The sequence below is a fragment of the Macrotis lagotis genome, chromosome 1, assembly GCF_037893015.1.
Source record: "Macrotis lagotis isolate mMagLag1 chromosome 1, bilby.v1.9.chrom.fasta, whole genome shotgun sequence".
Taxonomy (NCBI): domain Eukaryota; kingdom Metazoa; phylum Chordata; class Mammalia; order Peramelemorphia; family Peramelidae; genus Macrotis; species Macrotis lagotis.
In genome coordinates this window covers 87379202-87399340 of record NC_133658.1, presented here as the reverse complement: position 1 = coordinate 87399340, position 20139 = coordinate 87379202, and the positions used below count along the sequence as shown (strand labels likewise).

Sequence of the window (20139 nt, the reverse complement as noted above, 5' to 3'; positions counted from 1 at the left end):
TGCTGCCCCCTCATTGCCTGTCCCTGGACTGACTGATAAATCAATGGGAAACACAGTTTGAAGCTATTGAGTGACAGTACAAAAGTGGGCGGGGGGGAGGGTTAAGGGTTGAAGTCATCCAGAATCTTTTCCAGAAAGCTGGTTTTTCATCGTGAGCATTTACAACTCATAAATTCGAAAACTCTACAAAAAATTAAGTGTTATTTATTGTTGTTTTGATTGTCGATACTTAAAGTGATAGAAAAAATTTTAATGCAAGTTTCCCCCCTCCCCACAGAAAATTGGTTGTTAAAATTTTCCACTACAACCCCACCCTCAAGGTTACCCAGTAAAAAGAACCTTGAGAGAATAGTAGCAGCAGAATAGTACCTCTGGGTACTTCAGCATGATGGTGGGGGGTGAGGCCCAGCACTATATATTTAAATGAGAAACACCTTCATTATGTGGTGGAAAGCACTGGTCTGCCACCTTCTGAGCCTTGGTTCCTCTTTTGAAAAGAGAGGGAAATGTACTAGGTGAGACCTGAGATATCAAAAATTACATTTTAATATTTCAGCACAAAATGGTTAATTTTCATGCCAGTACTACCCACAGTAAGTTAAAGAAATAACACTGACACATTCCAAACTTATTTGGATAATGAATTAATAGAATCTAAGACCTTTGTAAATTTGTTAATTTCTTCTAAATGGCAGTAGCATCTTTGTGAGGTAGTGTATTTTTCCAAAACTTGCAGCTTTCTTTATGGTTTACTTCTTTTAAGAATCAGCTCAAGTATCACTTATACAAGAAGCCTTTCCTGACCCCCACTGGTGCCAGTTCCGGAACCTCCCTCCTAAACCACCTTATATTTAAATACTTTGCATTTATTTATTCAGAATACACTTAGATATATACTTATAATCTCCACTAGTAGAATGCAAACTCTTTAAAAGAATGGATTGTTTGTTCTCTATGTCTATGTAACCAGCATCTAGCACAAGTGCTTCTAAATATGAATATTTCCTTCAAATTAACTACTTCATAAAATTTCTTTGCCCTCCCCCTGACTATACTTAACAATATGTATCTGACAAGGAGTCAGCAATAACTTAACCAATCACTGCAAAGAGCACCTGGCTTAAAAAAGGGAGAATTAAAAAAATTTTTTTTCATTCTTTATTTTGAATTTCAAATTCTTTCCAAGTACCTCCCTCCCTTTGAGATACCCATTATACATGTGAAATCATGAAAAATATATTTCTATATTAGCTATATTGCAAAAAAAAGTTAAAAATATGCATCAGTTTGCACTCAGAGTTCATCAGGTTTCTCTCTGGAGGTCGATTGCATTTTTCATTGTAGATCCTTTGGAATTTTCTTGACTCACTTGTCATGATCATAATACCTAAGTCTTGATCAGCATTCTAATTTCGATGTTATTGTGTACAATGTTCTCCTGGATCTATTCACTTCATTTTACATGAATTCATATAAGTCTTCCCAGGTTTTTTGAACCCATGCCCCTCATCATTTCTTATAACACAATAGTATTCCATTACAATCATATACCATAACTTGTTCAACCATTTTCCAATTGATGGCCATCTCAGAAAGGAGAAATTAAATAAATTAAATTCAAATATTCATGAAACAGGGGCAGGTAGGTGGTGCAGTGGACAGAGCACCAGCCCTGGAGTCAGGAGGACCTGAGTTCAAATCTGACCTCAGACACTTAATTACCTAGCCTTGTCCATTGCCTTAAATATTTTTTTCAGATTTTTTTTTCAAGGCAGTGGGGTTAAGTGGCTTGCCCAAGGCCACACAGCTAGATAATTATTAAGTGTCTGAGGTCAGATTTGAACTCAGGTCCTCCTGACTCCAGGACTGGTGCTCTGTCCACTGCACCACCTAGCTGCTCCCCCAGCTGCCCTCCCCATTGCCTTAAATTTGAAAAAAGATTTAAGAGCTGCCACTAAAAAAATATTCATTAAATAGTGGGAAAATACTAAAGCATTGGATTCCAGGGTAAAAAAATCTGGGTATAAATCTTTATTACCTATTGGAGAAGTAATTTATTTCTGAAATACAATTTCTTCATCCACAGATAGAAGAGTTTGGCCTAGGCAGTCTCTGAGACTTTCCTGCTCTAAATTCTAGGGTCTTAGGATGAAAATTGGAAAAGGAAAGACACATGATAAAGGTTATCTTGAACATATTGGATTGGTATAAATTGAAGGGAAACAGCATTAAGACATAAAATTGATAATGAGGTTATGTTTAGAATCAATGCGAATTGTCTAATTAAAGCATGGGGCTCCTGTTGGGGAGAGGTTAGAAGGTTAACTGCATATAATGAGACTTGATTCTGGAAACCCTTGAAGGCTATAAAAAATAATATAAATTTTTCCAGGTAAGGAATGAGATACTATTGGAAATTTTTGAAAAGTGACATAATCAAATCAGTATTATAATAATCTTGTGGCTGGGATTCCCTGTTGGGGGGGGGGGGATATTTATCAGTTAGGCTTTTGGAATAAAAGAAGTATTTAAAATGAAGCTGTGGTAGTTAAAAAAAAAGAATTTGAAAGTCATCTGAAGGCTTCTTGACATTGGAAATAATAGGAGAGTTAAAAAAAAAAGGGCTCTTTCCGCCATCTTGCAGCGCCGCCACCATGGTGCACATGAATGTCCCGGCAGATGCTCTGAAAAGCAAGGAAAACGCCAGGTTCTCATTAGGCCATGCTCTAAAGTAATCGTCTGGTTCTTAACTGTGATGATGAAGCATGGTTACATTGGCGAATTTGAGATCATTGATGATCATAGAGCAGGAAAAATTGTTGTGAACCTCACGGGCAAATTAAACAAGTGTGGTATAATCAGCCCCAGATTTGATGTTCAATTGAAAGATCTGGAAAAATGGCAGAATAATCTGCTACCATCCCGTCAGTTTGGGTTCATTGTGCTTACTACCTTCAGCTGGCATCATAGACCATGAAGAAGCAAGACGAAAACACACAGGAGGAAAAATCCTGGGATTCTTTTTCTAAGAGTGTAAAACATATGTATAAATAAAATGCTCCAGTGGAAAAAAAAGGAGGGAAAATACTTTCTGATCATTTTGCCCAACCAGTAATGTGCAATATTGAGAAAGATCTCTTCTCCAGCATCAAAAATTTGTTGAAGTCTTTGAATATGAAAATCCTATTCCTTTTTTCCTAACTACTAGATCTCTAAACACTCAATGAAACTAACTTAAATAACTTCATTTACATAAATGTCAATGGAGATTATATATATATATATATATATATATATATATATATATATATATATATATATATATATATGTTGTACTGTCAACTTTGCTCCATTGTAAGGAATCATACTGTGCTAAGCTTCTAGAAATCATCAAAAGGATCAAACTGTAAAAAGACCAGTATCAATGACTCTTGACTGAATTGCTTGGATAGGTTGAATATGTTTCAGCTTAAGTTGAAGAAAATTACCTTCCCTGAATTCTTCATGTTCTAGAGAAGCTACTAAAACTTAACACATTTTATTCAAATGGTGGTATTCTACAAATAGGCAGAGTCCTTTCCTATTTATCCCAAAGGGCAATGACTAGAAATATTTAAAGATATGAAAGAATTGCTCAGACCAAATTTGGTGCTGGCAAAGTAAGTGACAATGATCTACTTTTTCAAGACCTATAAGAGGGATAGCTTTCCTGGCTAATAAGAGAGGTACAAGAGCATAGTTATTCACTAATAATTTGTTGACAATTTATCAAGGAAAATTTTCTGAGGATACAAGAGGAGCTAATCCTAAGATTTTTCTTTGGTTTGGATTGAGAAATCACACTATTTCTCCATTGCTATTATCTTGTCAGACTAATGATATACAACTTCACCAAGTATCCATCCCATGGAGTATATAACTAGAATGGAAGAGAGTGGGTCTCAACCACAAGAGTCAGTTCAGATGATTAGGGCCTGGTTCCTGCATAGAAACAGCTTTGTGATGCTATAGAAGTGGAGAGCCTTGATTAAAATCCAACTCTACTACCCCATATGGCCTTACTTTTCTGAGCCTCATTTATAAAATGAATGGGATAGGACTAGATGATTTCTATGGTCTCTTCTAAATCCAGTTTCTCTACTATAGTAGTTCCTCTACTCAATTTAGTTCAGTAGCAGAAGAGAAGACAGTTGCATCCATGGTAAGAATGAAATGAAGATAGTGAGTCCTAATTGGGATTATATAATGGAAAGGTTTTTCTTGCACATCTAAATAGATTATTCTCTCTTCCTTTTCTCCATGCCCTTCTCATATTTCCCTTTCCCCTTCCTTACTTGCCCTTTCTTGAAAAAGAAATGAGCTTTCAGTTATTCTGAAGTTTTATAGAAAAAGAGCAATTATATAAATGTGCTCATGATGAAAAAGATTTATGAGTGCTTTTCTATGTATTTATATCATTTTATCAATAAGAAATAAGTTTCTTGTAGAGAAGGCTCTTAGATATGTGCACAAGGAAAAATGTTTCCAAAATGAGCAGAAACTATACAATTTAAAATACCTAATTATTTTGTTTGGAAGTCTTAGTAAAACTTTCAGTGATTTTTTTTTTAAGTCAGTGTATCAAGTGTGCATTATTAAGTTCTTGTCCAGCACTTAATTCATTTAGTCTTATTTCACTAACTTTATCTGGGTATTGTATAAAACATACAGTAAAGATGTGTTGACAAGTGCATTTGAGAAAGTTTACATTATAATTAGGAAATGACTAGTTTATTTTATTTATGTAAGTAGATGATCAAAGGACTTTGATCAACTCCCTTGAAGTTAAAGGGATCATATCAGCATGGTGCTTTGGACAAAGAATAACTTGGAAGTCAAAGGACCTGGTTCAAATCTCAACCTTCCCTGTGTAATTGTGGTCAAGGGTCACTTAACTTCCCTGGACTTGTTTCCCCATCTTATTCACAAATGGGATCTGGACTCAATGTAGATCTATTTCCCTCTGATTCAGGGCTTTGATTGTATCTCCCTATGGAAGGTGTCAATTAACACATCAGTGAGAGAAAGGAAGACACCACAGGGCCTTGTACTAACTTCGTGTTGACCCAGTCATCACTCATTGAGGATGAAGATTAAGTGTTTAAATTTCATCTAAGGCTATTATAGAACAGAACTACCCCTTTCATAGTCCTTTACAAGGGAGGACAGAGACCTGAGAGAATATTTTGATCCCTGGAATGTGATAGTTGTATACTAACACAAAGCACTACTAAGGCAAATGCAAATTCTTGGACAGCAGCCTTGACTTCTGCATGGTTCGCTTCTTTCTAAAAGGCTGAACAGCAACACCTTTTTCTCTGACTAGAAGGTTAAGATCCTGAGATCTCTCCAAAATGTGCATTCAAGCAACCCCCCCCTTTTTTTTCTTTTTTGCAAGGCAAATGGGGTTAAGTGGCTTTCCCAAGGCCATACAGCTAGGTAATTATTAAGTGTCTGAGACCAGATTTGACCCCAGGTACTCCTGACTCCAGGGCTGGTGCTTTATCCACTGCGCCACCTAGCCTCCCCTCCCCCCTTTTTCGTCTTGGAACTCTAAACACTTTTCAAAGAGAGTGGTATTCAGGAGTTCTCTCTAATCTTCCAAAAAACATAGGAATTTGGGATCTATTGCCACATGACTACATAGTTCTCTTTAGGGTTGACTTTTGGAAGTTGGAAGCTTCATAGCACAGGAATTAAAATCTCTTCCCCCTCTCCCTCCTTTCTCTCTAGGGCTCAGAGGGTCTTCATATTTCCTTTTGAAGGCCCAATACAAAGGGGGTAGTTCTCATTTACAATAGCTTAGGTCAAATTATTTCCCAATGTATAAGCAATCAATAAGGAATAACTTAAAATGCTAACTAGGGCCAGGTTGTGATTATCGTTCAGTAGATTCAGTCATTTCTAACTCTTGGTGATCCTGTGGATCATATTGTCCATGAGGTTTCTTAATAAAGATATTGGAGTGGTTTGACATTTCCATCTCCACTAGATTAAGGCAAATAGAGGTTTAGTGTCATGTCTAGGGTGACATAACTGAAAAGTGAGTGAAGTCACATTTGAACTCAGATCTTCCTGACTTCAGGTCCAGGATCTATGAACTGAGCCACCTAACTGCCTTTTTAACATGGAGGGCCAGGATATACCCTCAAATGTTTAAACAATGACCTCATCCCTTTAACCACCCCATCAACATTTAATTATTCAAGAATGCACATTACTCTATTTGCTAAATTGAACCTATGAAGCATGTGAAAGTTATTGAAAAGAGGGACTGTATTAATGGTAGATATCTTACTTATTGTTCAGATATTTCTAGTAACTACCTATCAGATTCCTTCCACACAGAACTGATTTTTCTACTTTTTAATGGCATCTTATTTTAGACATTACATTTATGTGATATAAAACCGTCACTTATTTTAAAATCATTTTTCTTTAGTGATTTGCTGAAGGGCTAAATGAACCCTAACCTGTAACCTGTTCTCCAAGTAAAAGTTTTTAAATTTTTTAATTTGTTTTATGGTTCTTATTGCTGCATTGTTATTTCCTCGTAGATATTGTAGAACTCCCAGCTCATAATATGCATATGGCACCAGATATGTATCAAATTTGATCAATTTTTCATTTTTAATGACACGGTTGAAGTATAGCTCAGCTTTCCAGTATTTGCATAGGTATTTCAGGCATAGACCTTTTAGTAAATATATCAAAGACATGTCATCTGTTTCATAATCTTTGTTTTGGTCTGTCTGTAAAGCTGCCTCTTCTTTTTCAATTAATAGCAGCCAACGTGAAATGAGGTCTCGCCGCCTTCTTATGATTCTAAAGCCACTCCAGATATACATGAGCTCCAGAACAGGTTGTGCTGTATTCCAGGAGGTGATACCACTATAGCGTTGGGATTTCCTAGCAGCAAAGCTTTCCATTGGGAGGGAATTCCCTAAAATTTTTGATTTTAGACTTTTTACTTTTAAAAACAAAGATGTTATATCCTCCCCTACTGACTTCACAAATTCAGTAGGAAGCATGGTCAAGATGGCAGCCTTGCTATATGTGAAGGAAGCTTGGAACCACTTGTTTTGTTGACAAAGGAGGTCTGCGTATTGGTAAGCAGATTTCCATTCCTGTTGTAAAATGTAGCACCACATAAGTTCCCAATAACAGAAATTATGAAGCTCTGGCCATTCATTTTGTAAAAAAATGCATTGCTGAAGTTTTATCTTTGCAAAGTCAAAATTCCCTTTCAGCATGCTTAAGCGTGCGTAACTAAAGACAAGGAAGACACAATTTGGAAATTTTGTGAGAAAATTTATAAGGAGATTTTCTAAATCATGCTCCTTTTCCTTTCCAGTGCCAAAAGTGACAGAGATGTAACTGTAATATAGGAACAAGGTTAGCAAACATAGTATGTTACTAATATTGGATGATGATGCACCTTCATGGAGTAATGTCAGACCTAATTCCAAACTGCCAGAATTACCAAGAAAATTCAATAGTGGAAGGACCTTAGATGGTAAAAGTGAAGACATCAAATTGAATATTCCTATTCCAAACTTTATTTCTCCAGCCAAATGTTTCTGGGTTTTGCTTTGGAAGTTTAATAAATGCAGTAACTCTTGACAATCTTTATATATTTGGTAACTTAATCCAAAATTGATTCCAGTTTTGAGAAAACTGAACATATTTTCACCTTGTAAAAGCATCAATAATGCTTTCAGGGATAAACCTTGAGCATAGCAGAGTTCTGCATGAAGTTCTTCTTCCTTAATCATATTTAGTTCCTGTTTATAAATTAGACGAGTCAGTGAATTTATCATTGTGGTTTTTCTTCTGAAATTTCCACAAGTTTTCAAAACTTCATTCATTGTGATATTTGCCAATTGTATATCTTGAGGATCAAAAGTCAGAAAGGCCCTAAAAACCACAATAGAGCCATAGATAAGGGCATGATACATGCTTTTATTATACAGTGGGCGAAGTGAATCCAAAGCTTCTGAGAATTTATTACTTAGAAATAAATATAATCCTATTGTGCTTTCTTCTATGGATAAGGAAAGGGTAATTGATGTTGCTACTGGAATTTTTTCAAAGGCATCTTCAAAATGGTCTTCCTCCTCATTTTCTATTTTAATTCCAGGAAATGCCATATTTGCTTTCCACTCTGGAGAGGTTATAGAATGTTATAGATAGGTTATAGAATATATATGTACATAGGTTACAGTGATATAGCTGAAAGGAAGGTTGCTTCTTCTTTCCTGAGCAATGGGAAAGTGACTGGTGTATCACATGCAGGGTTCAGGTCAATATTGAAATCTTCAAGTTGTTGCTGTTGCAATAAAAATAGAATTTTTATAAACAAGAATTCAAATGGTTGGGAAATGCAATATGATTGACACTCATAAAAGAGAAGAGAAAAAAAGAAAGTTACACAGATAATAGGAAAGTGGGACTAGAAACAACTAGCTTCAGAGAAGTAACAGACATGAAGACAGATACCCTGAGACAGAGACAACTTCTGGGTCCAGTTTCAGTTCAGATATTGGTTTCATAGAATTATCAGTTATAATCACTGCTTTTTTGAAAGCAATCTAACCATTCTATATAGAAGTGTGTTGTAATTGAGCATTAAGCCTGGACCTTGCAAAAAACCCAAACCTTTCTCTATGTGTTGAGTTCTCCATATCAGTTTCCATTTTTTTATCTTTTCAGTATACTGCAAGGAAGTTGTATGCAAAACAGATACTGTTTGTTAAAATATACTGTTATTTAAGATATAAAGTAGTTTTGCAGAAAAAAAGGTAACTGCTGTTTATAGTTACTGAATTACTCTGTCTTAAACCTTCAAAGCTTAATTCTCACAGACATGGTCCACTGCAGTCTAGTAGGGAGTTGGAAGTGCAAACTAATTCTCTTGACTGTCTTAAGATGATTTTTATTTTCAGGGAAATCAATCTGTGGACTAGTTGTAACCTACATACTCAAGATTCTCCACTTCTAGCTCAGACAGGGTCTCCTTTAGCCATTTCTAGAAATTTTTTAAATGAAAGTGTGGACAGGGCTGCTATTTTTAGTGAATGCCGTATCACTACCAGGTCCCATTTAATATCAAACAAAGGCATACTGATATTCCTTGTAAGAGGATTTGATATATATCATTTTTATTTTTCATATTATTGTGAGTGTAGTGGATGTTAAGGACCTAATGGGTCCTTGATATAGGCAATATTGTATACTCCATCTTTTTTTTTAAAAAGAAGCTGTGAGCAGACAACACTGCAGAAAATGGCTTTGGTGACTAGGAGATTAAAATTAAGTAAAATTTAGGATGAATTTAATTTGATATACTTTTATGAAATGGACAGTCATGTATGCTATTAGGCATAGAGGACAAGTAATTTGTGTAAATGACTAAAAATTATGATCTAACTATTAAGTTCTATGGCAACTGAACCATCACATAGTTCAATCAAACTAAACTTAGGACTAGTAAAATACCTAAATTTTCTCTGCTAAGTGTTCAGCCCTCTTTAGATTCAACATGTTGGCTTTACTTGATTGACAGGGATGAAGACACAAGAATCAGTCATTTAAGTATTGAAACCAGTATTGAAACCTAGACCCTTCTCTATATACTCAAACACACTAGATATTTAAAATAAACCTCTCTATGACATTCAGAGAATTTTCTAGCATTGAATATTTGCTCACTTATAAAATTATGCTACACTTTTAAGTGGTTACCTACCCTCTCTTTCCCTAGTTTTAGCTCTACCAGACATCTCCTTTTGGTAATAACCTACTCCCAGTTTGAGGGATCCAGGATCTCCTAAATTACAAACATTAATCTCCAAGTGTTTGGATATGGGATAGCACTGACACAAGGAATGGAGTATTAATTAGCAATTTTTATCCTTGTTTTATGGAAAAACACAGGAAGGAAAGGAAAATTGATTGCTACTGTTTGATTCTGTGGAGGGAAAAACATACTGACTTCAGTGACTGATCCACTGAAATATTAGGCAGATATCTCCTGGAAGTATTAAGACTTTTAAATTATACCTTAATGTGAATTAGCTTAATTAGGATGCTTTTCTGATACCCAAGCTGTATTCAAGGGATGGTAATTGGTGTAGGGTAAGAGTGGAAAGTGAATTGTGAAACATAGGGCACTTGAGGGAAAAGGCAGGCCTGGTTTTGAGCAGGCAGAAAATGGGATTAGGGTAATGAGTACAGAGAGGATAAAGGAAAGTAGGAGATGGGTGCAAGAGAAGTCAAGAAAGAGAGAAGAGTAGGTTCAGGAAAAAGAGAAAAGAAAAAAAAGACTGATTGGCAGTATTGAATGCTTTGGAAAAACTTCTGACTGACTAAAAGGTGACTAGAGGATATGAAAAAGTAGAAATGATCTTTAGAAGATAAATGGAAACAAAAGCAATTTACAAGGGCTTGAGAGAGGGGAAGAAAGTGACAGAAGTTGAATGAATTTAGAGTAAACACTATTCTTTTTAGGAGAATAAATCACACAAATATTAGATGCCAACTATGAGCACTATTTTAAATACTGGGGAAACAAACATCCACTAAGATGAAACTACATTGTTAAGGTGGAGCAGAAAAGATGGAGCACAAAAATTCCATAAAGAAGCCAATAAGAAATCCCCTAACCTCAGATATGTATACACTAAAGGTTCTAAAATCATTTTGGACCCCTTTAGATGTCAGGTGAAACCTATAAAACCCCTTAAAACTTTTTTAAAAATATTCTTAACTTTAGTAAATACTAAATTTCAGTTAGAGAAAAGTGAAAATAAGGGTATTTTTTTCCTTTCCAAGTTCACAGACTTCCTGAAGTCTATCCACAGACCCCCTTGGGTTAAGAACTCATTCATTATACATAAATATGTAAAAAATCAAAGTGATAATTTAAAATCAAATTGGTAAATACAGAAATTCGACTTATTTTTTAAAAGGTAAGATAGGTAGAGGTGCAGTCTGAGATCAAGGTGTCACATTGTTTTAGGAAATTTATTTATACAAAGAAATCTCAGAACCAGAGTGGAGAAGCATTGTGGAAAGCATTTGGATGAAGATCATTGGAGGCAGAAATATAATATAGTCTTTTTTTTTTTTTTTAGATTTTTGGCAAGGCAAATGGGGTTAAGTGGCTTGCCCAAGGCCACACAGCTAGGTAATTATTAAATGTCTGAGACCAGATTTGAACCCAGGTACTCCTGACTCCAAGGCCGGTGCTTTATCCACTACGCCACCTAGCCGCCCCAATATAATATAGTCTTAAGTATTTCATAGATTATCTGGGAATAAAGAGAAAATAGAAAAGTTTGGTAAACAGATCATACAAGCTTAGCAGGAAACTCGATTTTTAGTAGTGATAGGATATTCCACTTATTCAGACATCTACCAATTCTCTATCCAAAGCAGAGATTAATAATTTATTGATTTGTCTTAACATAATTCTAGTCTTCAAAAGGTAAAATAAGTAATAAGGGGGGGGTCATTCTTTACCTATGTGGATATACAAGGTTCAGTTAAAACTTATGAACTATATCACTCCTGAGCTATCAACTAGTTAATTTTCATTTTTGCTACAACTTTGAACTTGAGGTCCTGCTGGGAAACAAAACAAAATAAAAAAGCCAAATTAACTGGAGTAATGAGGATCAGACAAGGAAAAAGTTTATAGTTCAAAAAAATGTCACACTTTGCTAGAGAATTCCAAAAGACCATAGAAAAAGAGGTGGGTGATCTAACTCTTCCAGACTGATGCATGGACATATTGGTATGTACACAACTTTTTTTTCAGTATTTCAATTGATTTATGCCACCAAATGCTCCCTTATATAATACAGTTTGCAATTTATATATCTCATAAATTTTTATCTTTTTATTAATCTTATATTTTTAAATAATGTTTGTTTTTGAATGTTCCCTCCTTTTCATCTAACCAAATGTAATGATTTAAAAATAGAAAAATACAGTTCAATAAAACTAACCAACACTCCCATTATCCTAGCTCTTCAATGACAAAGCTTGGTCATTATAATTACATAGGATTCAGTTTTGTTGTCTTATGTCATTGAAGTCACTGAATAAAATTTTAAGGAGGCTTTTCTGTGCAAATTCAGATCTTCTAACTTGGAGGTACCCTGTTTCTCAAAGTTCCCTATAGGTGTGAGTAACCTACCTTGATTATCTGTGTAGCCAGAAAAAAGCTGATTGTCTTGCTCTGCCTTTAAAATCTGCCAGACCTTAACTGTCTCTTCTTGCTGGCTTTTTTCTGCTGCATTCTGAAGGTGAAGATCATAGTTTACCCTACCTCATAGGAGACATGAACTGAATTGGGAATAGGGTATACCTCTTTTTATCCCAGTTCTGAAAAATGGGCCTCAGATTTCTGTTCTTATTTGTGCCTCACAGTTACAGTGCCATGGTGATCCTCCAAAACCTGAATGTTTAAGATACAGCAACCTTGGAGTTAGGATTACAGTACAGACAGGATGGTGCAGCTAGCCCACTTGGCAGAGAAGCCTAGTGAGGACAGGTACTTGGGACTTGTCCATAAGGGGATGGGAGGTGGAGGTGGAGTTGGAAGAGGGTCTGTTGTGCTAAATAGAAAGTTAAGCTATAAATCTAGTTCTCTTCCCCTATTGGGGATGGGGGCTTTCCACATATATTTGGGGAAAAGTTTGCATGTTTGTCTTTATACCTTTGAAGTAAATATTTCTTTGTGTAAGCTAATCCTACTATTAGTAGTAAAATGGAACTGGGGAGCAATGGGGTAACACATTGGTGGAGGCTAGTCATTTTCAGAGAGCCCTGACACTTCAAGCCTTGTTAAGGATACTGGAGAACCCTAGGATGAAATGTTAACACAATTGACCTTAAGGAAGGAGGTGCCAGGTGGTAATTGTTACATGTTGTTTTCCTGGTCTGGTGCACTTTGCCCTGCATTGGTCCATGTCTGTCTTCTCATGCTTCTCTGAGGTTTTAATATTTGTCATTTAACAGTTTAGTTAAGTGTGTACATATATATTTATGTATATATTATATACATAGAATCATAGTGTGTTCAACCATTCTCCAATAGATGTTTTGATTTCAGTTCTTTGCTACCACAAAATATGCTGTTATGAGCATATATATATATATATATATATATATAAGCATATATAACAAAATATATATAGAATCTTCCTTTTGGTCTTTGACCTTCTTGGGGTTTATGCCTTAAGCAGTGGAATCCTTGGACCAAAGAACATGCTCCTCTCATGAGAGCTTGCCCTGAGTTTTCCATAGAATTGTTTTTTCTTCAATGGGCATTTTAATCATTTTTTAGGGGTTTTTTTTGCAAAGCAAACGGGGTTAATTGGCTTGCCCAAGGCCACACAGCTAGGTAATTATTAAGTGTCTGAGACCGGATTTGAACCCAGGTACTCCTGACTCCAGGGCCGGTGCTTTATCCACTAAGCCACCTAGCTGCCCCTTAATCATTTTTTAAAATCATAATTCCATAGTGTTTAGCAGACCATCATCAATCAATGCAGAAGTCATTGACAGTTTACCTCAAGTAAAGTTAATCAGTCTCTGGCTGAAGTTCCAACTGAAGAAGAGGTTTTTAATGCCATGGTGGCAAAGCACCTGATGCTGATTCTATTCCAGCTGAGATCTACAAGGTGAGGGGGTCCATTGCTCATTCAAAAGTTGACTGAAGTTTTCCAGGTTAGATGGCATGAAGAGGTTATCCCCCATGACTTCAAAGATGCTTCCATCATCCATCTCTATAAAGGTAAAGGGAATAGATTGTCCTGTGCCAATCACAGGGGTATTTCTCTTTTAGTCATTGCTGGTAAGATTTTTGTCAGAGTTCTCCTCAATAAGGTGATCCTTCCCTTGGAAAATGGTCACCTCCTTGAGAGTCAGTGTGGTTTCAGAAAGGTTCAAGGAACAGCTGATACGGTGTTTGCTGCCCAAAAACTGCCAGAAAAAATGCCAGGAACAGAACAGAGGTATGATATTTGTAGATCTGACCAAGGCCTTGATACCATCAGTCATGAAGAGTTTATGGAAAATTATATCAAAATTTGGTCACCCAGAAAAGTTCCATGCTGAGTTCTAGATAGTGGACGATGCTCTCAAGATTTCCCAGTCATCAGTGGCTGTATCCTTGATCCCATACTTTTTAGCATGATGTTTTCAGCCATGTTATCAAAAAGACTTCACTGAAGATGAGCATGGCCACACTGACGATAAATTCTTCAACTTGAAAAGGCTCCAAGCCAAGACCAAAGTAGAGGGAGTGTTGATGCATGATCTTCTGTTTGCAGATGACTGTGCCCTCAATGTAGACTCTGATGCTGACATACAATAAAGTATGAATTGATTCCTTGCTTCTAAATTTGATCTAACACTTTAACACCAAAAAACAAATGCTCCATCAGACCATCACCAACATCATCCATATGTGGAATCATCAATTACAGCAAATGAAGTTGTGAGTACTGTGGACAAGTTCACTTACCTTGGCAGTGTCCTTTCCAGGGAGGTACACATTGATGATGAGGTCAGAACTAGTTCAGTATATGGGAGACTTGGAAAGAATGGGAGAGAAAAGATATCAAACTGACTACCAAACTTAAGGTCTTCAGAGCCGTTGTGCTGACCTCATTGCTATCTGCCTGTGAAACCTGGACAGTCTTCCAGCACCATGTCAGGAAACTGAATCATTTCCATTTAAATTGTCTTAGGAAGATCCTAAAGATCACCTGGCAGGAAAAGATACCAGACACTGAGGTCCTTTCTAGAGTTAAACTGCCTAGCATTCCAACATTACTACAAGAGTGTACAACTATAATGGGCTGGACATGTTAGAATGCCAGACATATGCTTGCAAAAAAAATTATTTTATGGAGAACTCACACAGGGCAAACACTCACAAGGGGATCAGAAGAAGTGATATTGAGACACCTTGAAGGTCTCATTGAAGAACTTTAGAATTGATTGTACAGCATGGGAGACACTGGTACAGGACCACCCAGCATGGCATGCCCTCATCAGTGAGGGGGCTGCGCTCTTTGAGGAAGGCAGAATTGAAGCAGCTCAAAGGAAATGTGATATCCATAAGTTTAGATACCCACCCCAGGTGTTCACATGGACTATGTGGTAGAGCATTCCGAGCTCGTATTGGCCTGATCAGCCACAGTTGGACACACTGGCAGATGTCTCAAACATAGTGATGTCATTTTGCTGATCTTCCATAAGGACAAGAACCAATCAATTACAAATCACTTTTCAGGATGATGGAACAATTCACAGATCCACTAATAATGTATTATTACTTTGACTTCTATGAATTCCCTCACACACCAACTATTTCTATTATCATTTTTGCCAATTTGTTGAGTATTAAGTTATGTTCCTGTTAGACTAGCTGCTCAGGATGTGTTAGGTTCCTGCCGGCTAGTCTGTCCTTACCCAGAACTTTGAAGGGGCGGGAGATAAGGGAGACAAGGATGACAAATTCTCCAAGATCTCCCAGATCTCCGTTTACTAAACCAAATACATTCTCCCCAGTCCCTGGTCCACTCATACTCATGTGGTACTCTCCAATCAACCACTAAAACAATGCTCCGATGCTTGAGGACACCAGGTGATGGAAGTTTACAGTACTCCCACACACAACAGTCCCTTATATAAAGTAAAACATCAGTGCTGTGATTTGCTTATTATAATTTGGTACAAACTTTCACATGGTTGTTAGTGGTTTGCAGTTTTTTGAGAGTTATTTCACCTTCTCTGGGATTCTTGTCTATGTCCTCCATAAATTGTTTTCAGGGAAGCAGTCATGATTCTGAAGTCTCCCTCTATGCATTTTAACATTCTGAGGACATTAACTCAATACTCAACTCTTCCACTATTGTCTTCCCTTCTACATCATGGAATCTCAGAACTGGAACTCCAAATGCCATTTATTCTAGAGAAAACCTAAACAAGAATTCCCTCTATAGTATAGTCAATAATCTACCTCATTGGAGTGGCTAGGTGGTGCAGTGGATAGAACACTGGCCCTGGAGTCAGGAGTATCTGAGTTCAAATCCAGCCTCAGACACTTAATAATTACCTAGCTGTGTGGCCTTGGGCAAGCCACTTAACCCCACTGCCTTGCAAAAACCTAAAAAAAAAAATCCAACTCAACATTTTCACTACATAACTGGTTTACTTTCTTATCATACAGTTCATGAATGGCATATTTTATACCATTTCTTCTATGCAAGTCACCACCACCATATATGTTGTAAGTCACTTACACTCACCATTGTCTTTTGAGTTTGGCAATTTGGAAACTGTATGATTTGCATACATTTCCTATCATTATAGAATATTATAAAACATTCAGATAGCTCTGAGATCTTATTATGGATATTGACTCCAGTAATCAAGGTCATAATCCATCATACCTGTAGTATGTACCATTCATGTCCATGATCATGCTCACCATGTGTCAATCTTCCTTAATGCTCATACATTTCTTTGAGAATGTTTTGAGTTCTACTTTATTATTCCTTGTTTGTACTGCATTGAGAATTAATATAATCTACTATGCATTTTCCAGTGTCTCTAGGTGAAACTAATTTTTATTTCTTTTCATTCAATTTATTTTAATGTTTCACAGTTGGATTAACATTAATATAAAAAGATGGGGTTTTAAAACAGCAATTTGAAGCAGTGATCCAGCTTGCTAGCCAACATTCTAGATACAGTTTATGGTTAATCTGCCATGCCTATGATACGTACATGGATTGATGAACTACCTCTAGGGGTTGTCTAGCCATGTTAAAGTCTGTAAGAGAATTATTCATTTGATTTTTCCTGTATGGATTTATTGAACCAATCTCTTTTAAGCCCTCTCATTGAGTATATCCTATAGTATTCAGGAGCTTGCTGCAATCAGCACAATGTCATTGTCAATAGGACATTTCCCAAGGTCACACAGCTAGGTAATTAAGTGTCTATGGCTAGATTTGAACTCAGGTCCTCCTGACTCCAGGGCTGGTACTCTATCTACTATACCACCTAGCTGCCTCAATATTCTTTTTTATAAAATAAAGATTTTATTTATTTTGAATTTTACAATTTTTCCCCTTCTTGCTCCCCCCCCCCCCCCATAGAAGGCAGTCTGTTAGTCTTTACATTGTTTTCATGGTATGCATTGATCTAAGTTGAATGTGATGAAAGGGAAATCATATCCTTAAGGAAGAAAAATAAAGTATAAGAAATAGCAAGATTACATAATAAGATATATTTTTTTAAATGAAAGGTAATAGTCTTTGGTCTTTGTTGAAACTCCACAATTCTTTCTCTGGATACAGATGGTATTCTCCATCACAGATATCCCCAAATTGTGTGTGATTGTTACACTGATGGAATGAACAAGTCCATTAAGGTTGATCATCACTCCCATGTGGCTGTTGGAATGTACAATGTTCTTGTGGTTCTGCTCTCACTCTGCATCAGGTCATGCAAATCCTTCCAAGCTTCCCTGAATTCCCATCCCTCCTGGTTTCTAATAGAACAATAGTGTTCCATGACATACATATACCACAATTTGCTAAGACATTCCCCAATTGAAGGACATTTACTTGATTTCCAATTCTTTGCCACCACAAACAGGGAAGCCATGAATATATATGTACAAGTGATATTTTTACCCTTTTTCATAATCTCTTCAGGGTATAGACCCAGTGGTGGTATTGTATTGCTGGATCAAAGGGTATGCACATTTTTGTTGCCCTTTGGGTATACCTCCAAATTTCTCTCCAGCAATGTTGGATGAGTTCACAGCTCCACCATCAATGTATTAGTATACCAGATTTCCCGAATCCATTCCAACATTGATCATTGTCCTTTCTGGTCATACTGGCCAGTCTGAGAGGTGTGAGGTGGTACCTCAGAGATGCTTTAATTTGCATTTCTGTAATAAGAAATTTTTCATATGACAATGGATTGCTTTGATTTCCTCATCTGTAAATTGTCTTTGCATGTCCTTTGACCTGCCTCCATATTCTTGATATGGGTGTGTGTATGTGTGTGTGTGTGTATAGAACATTTCTAGATTTTATAAAGATCAGACTATAAATATATTAGTTGGTGATTATTGACATACTTTTGATTACCATTTTTTTGTAATCTCAGATTTTGTTGTTTAATTAATTGCTTTTACTTGTGTCCAATTCTTAATGATGCCACTTGGGGTTTTCTTGGAAAAAATACTAGAATGGTTTGCCTTTTCTAGCTCATTTTATAGATAAGGAAACTGAGGAAAAAAGGGTTAAGTGACTTGCCCAGGATCCCAAAGTGTTTCAGGACAGATTTGAACTTAGGAAGGTAAGTCTCCTAGACTACAGGAAAGATACTCTATCCACTGTGTCATCTAGCCAATTTCCTAGTGATTTTTGGATCTTTTGATCTTTTAGAAATCTCTAAACTTCCTTTCTTCATGCTTTCAAAATTGTGCAGCTTCCTATAAAAATTTGTTTGTATCCAAATAATATGGTACCACTGCTACATAATAAGAGAGATTTATAGATGGGAAGGATCTGAAGTCACTTAATATCACCTATAATCAAGGGGTGGCTAGGTAGTGCAGTGAATAGAGCAATGGCCTTGGAGTCAGGAGTACCTGGGTTCAAATCCGACTTCAGATACTTAATAATTACCTAGCCGTGTGGCCTTGGGCAAGCCACTTAACCCCATTGCCTTGAAAAATCTTTAAAAAAAATACCACCTATAATCATGGATAAACATAGTTGAATATTTATCCATCAAAACCTTTGCAAGGAGAACTTACTACATTCTTTTTTTTTATTAGGTTTTTGCTAGGTAGTGGGGTTAAGTGGCTTGCCCAAGGCCACATGGCTAGGTAATTATTAAGTGTCTGAGACTGGATTGGAACCCAGGTACTCCTGACTCCAGGGCTGGTGCTCTATCCACTGCGCCACCTAGCTACCCCCCACCCCACTACATTCTGATTGGGTTTCTTTTGCATCAGACAGCTGCCTTTCTGCAACTTCTACCCAATGGTCCTAGTTCTACTCTCTGGGGATGCACAAAAAAGCCTAATTTTTCTGTAACAACTCTTCAAATACCTTGAACACAGCTATCATATTCCCCTTTAAATTTTCTCCTCAGTTCCTTCAAACAGTCTTCTTATGACTGGATCTCAAGTTTCTTCATCATTCTTGTTGATCTCCTCTGAATCCTCCCATCAATATCTTCCTATCCTGTGGCACCCAGACCACCACATAATACTTGAAGACTATGGTCAAATACAATGGTATTATCTTCATAGGTCTGAACACTGACTTTTTTTTTAATTTTCAAAAATTTATTTTGGAGTACTTTGTTTTAGCCCCTTCAATTCAACAAACATTACAAGTAAGTACTCTGCAAGATGGGAATTTTTATAATATATATGTGTGTGTGTATATATATATACATATATATATGTATATATATATAAAATCAGTAAATAACTCAAAACTGGTAAGCTTCATCCTGATGCCAGAATATTAATAAGAACAACAAATTAAAATCAGTCACTGGACTGAACACTGACTCTTAATGCACTCTGATGACATTAGTTTTTTTCATTACCATACCATATCATCGTTTAAAACAAGCCCAATATGAATTAACAGTGTAAACTAAACCCCCAGATTATAAAATCATGGATTTAGAGCTGAAAGTGATCTTTGAGATTATCTAGCTCAAATCTCTCATCTGACAGAGGGGGAAACTGTGAATTAGAATGTGAAATGATCTGTCCAAGGTCACAAAGTTCATATGAAACAAAAACAAAATGTACCTAGTTCTTTTGAATTTAATCCTAGTAAATTACACTGCATTATGATTGATTTTTTTCACATTGGTCTAGCTCTAAGATTTCATTTGTGGAAGAAATTTCTTAGTGAGCAACTCCTTCTATCATCTTTTTCAGACAAAATTATGTCTTGCCATACTTGGAGATTTTTAAGTTTAATTTTATTAGATCTGGTCTAAATAATCTAGCCTATCAAGTTTTTTTTA

At 36.4% G+C, this 20139-nt stretch overlaps 1 protein-coding gene and 2 pseudogenes across 3 annotated transcripts in view; 1 reads left to right on the top strand and 2 right to left on the bottom strand.

Annotated features, from left to right (window-relative positions):
• Nucleotides 1-20139, bottom strand: part of GEMIN6 (gem nuclear organelle associated protein 6) — a 52305-nt gene that overhangs the window by 15418 nt on the left and 16748 nt on the right. The gene's annotated exons all lie outside the window — the stretch shown is intronic.
• On the top strand, nucleotides 2655-3078 carry LOC141500796 (small ribosomal subunit protein uS8-like; annotated as a pseudogene).
• On the bottom strand, nucleotides 6391-8280 carry LOC141500733 (tetratricopeptide repeat protein 39B pseudogene; annotated as a pseudogene).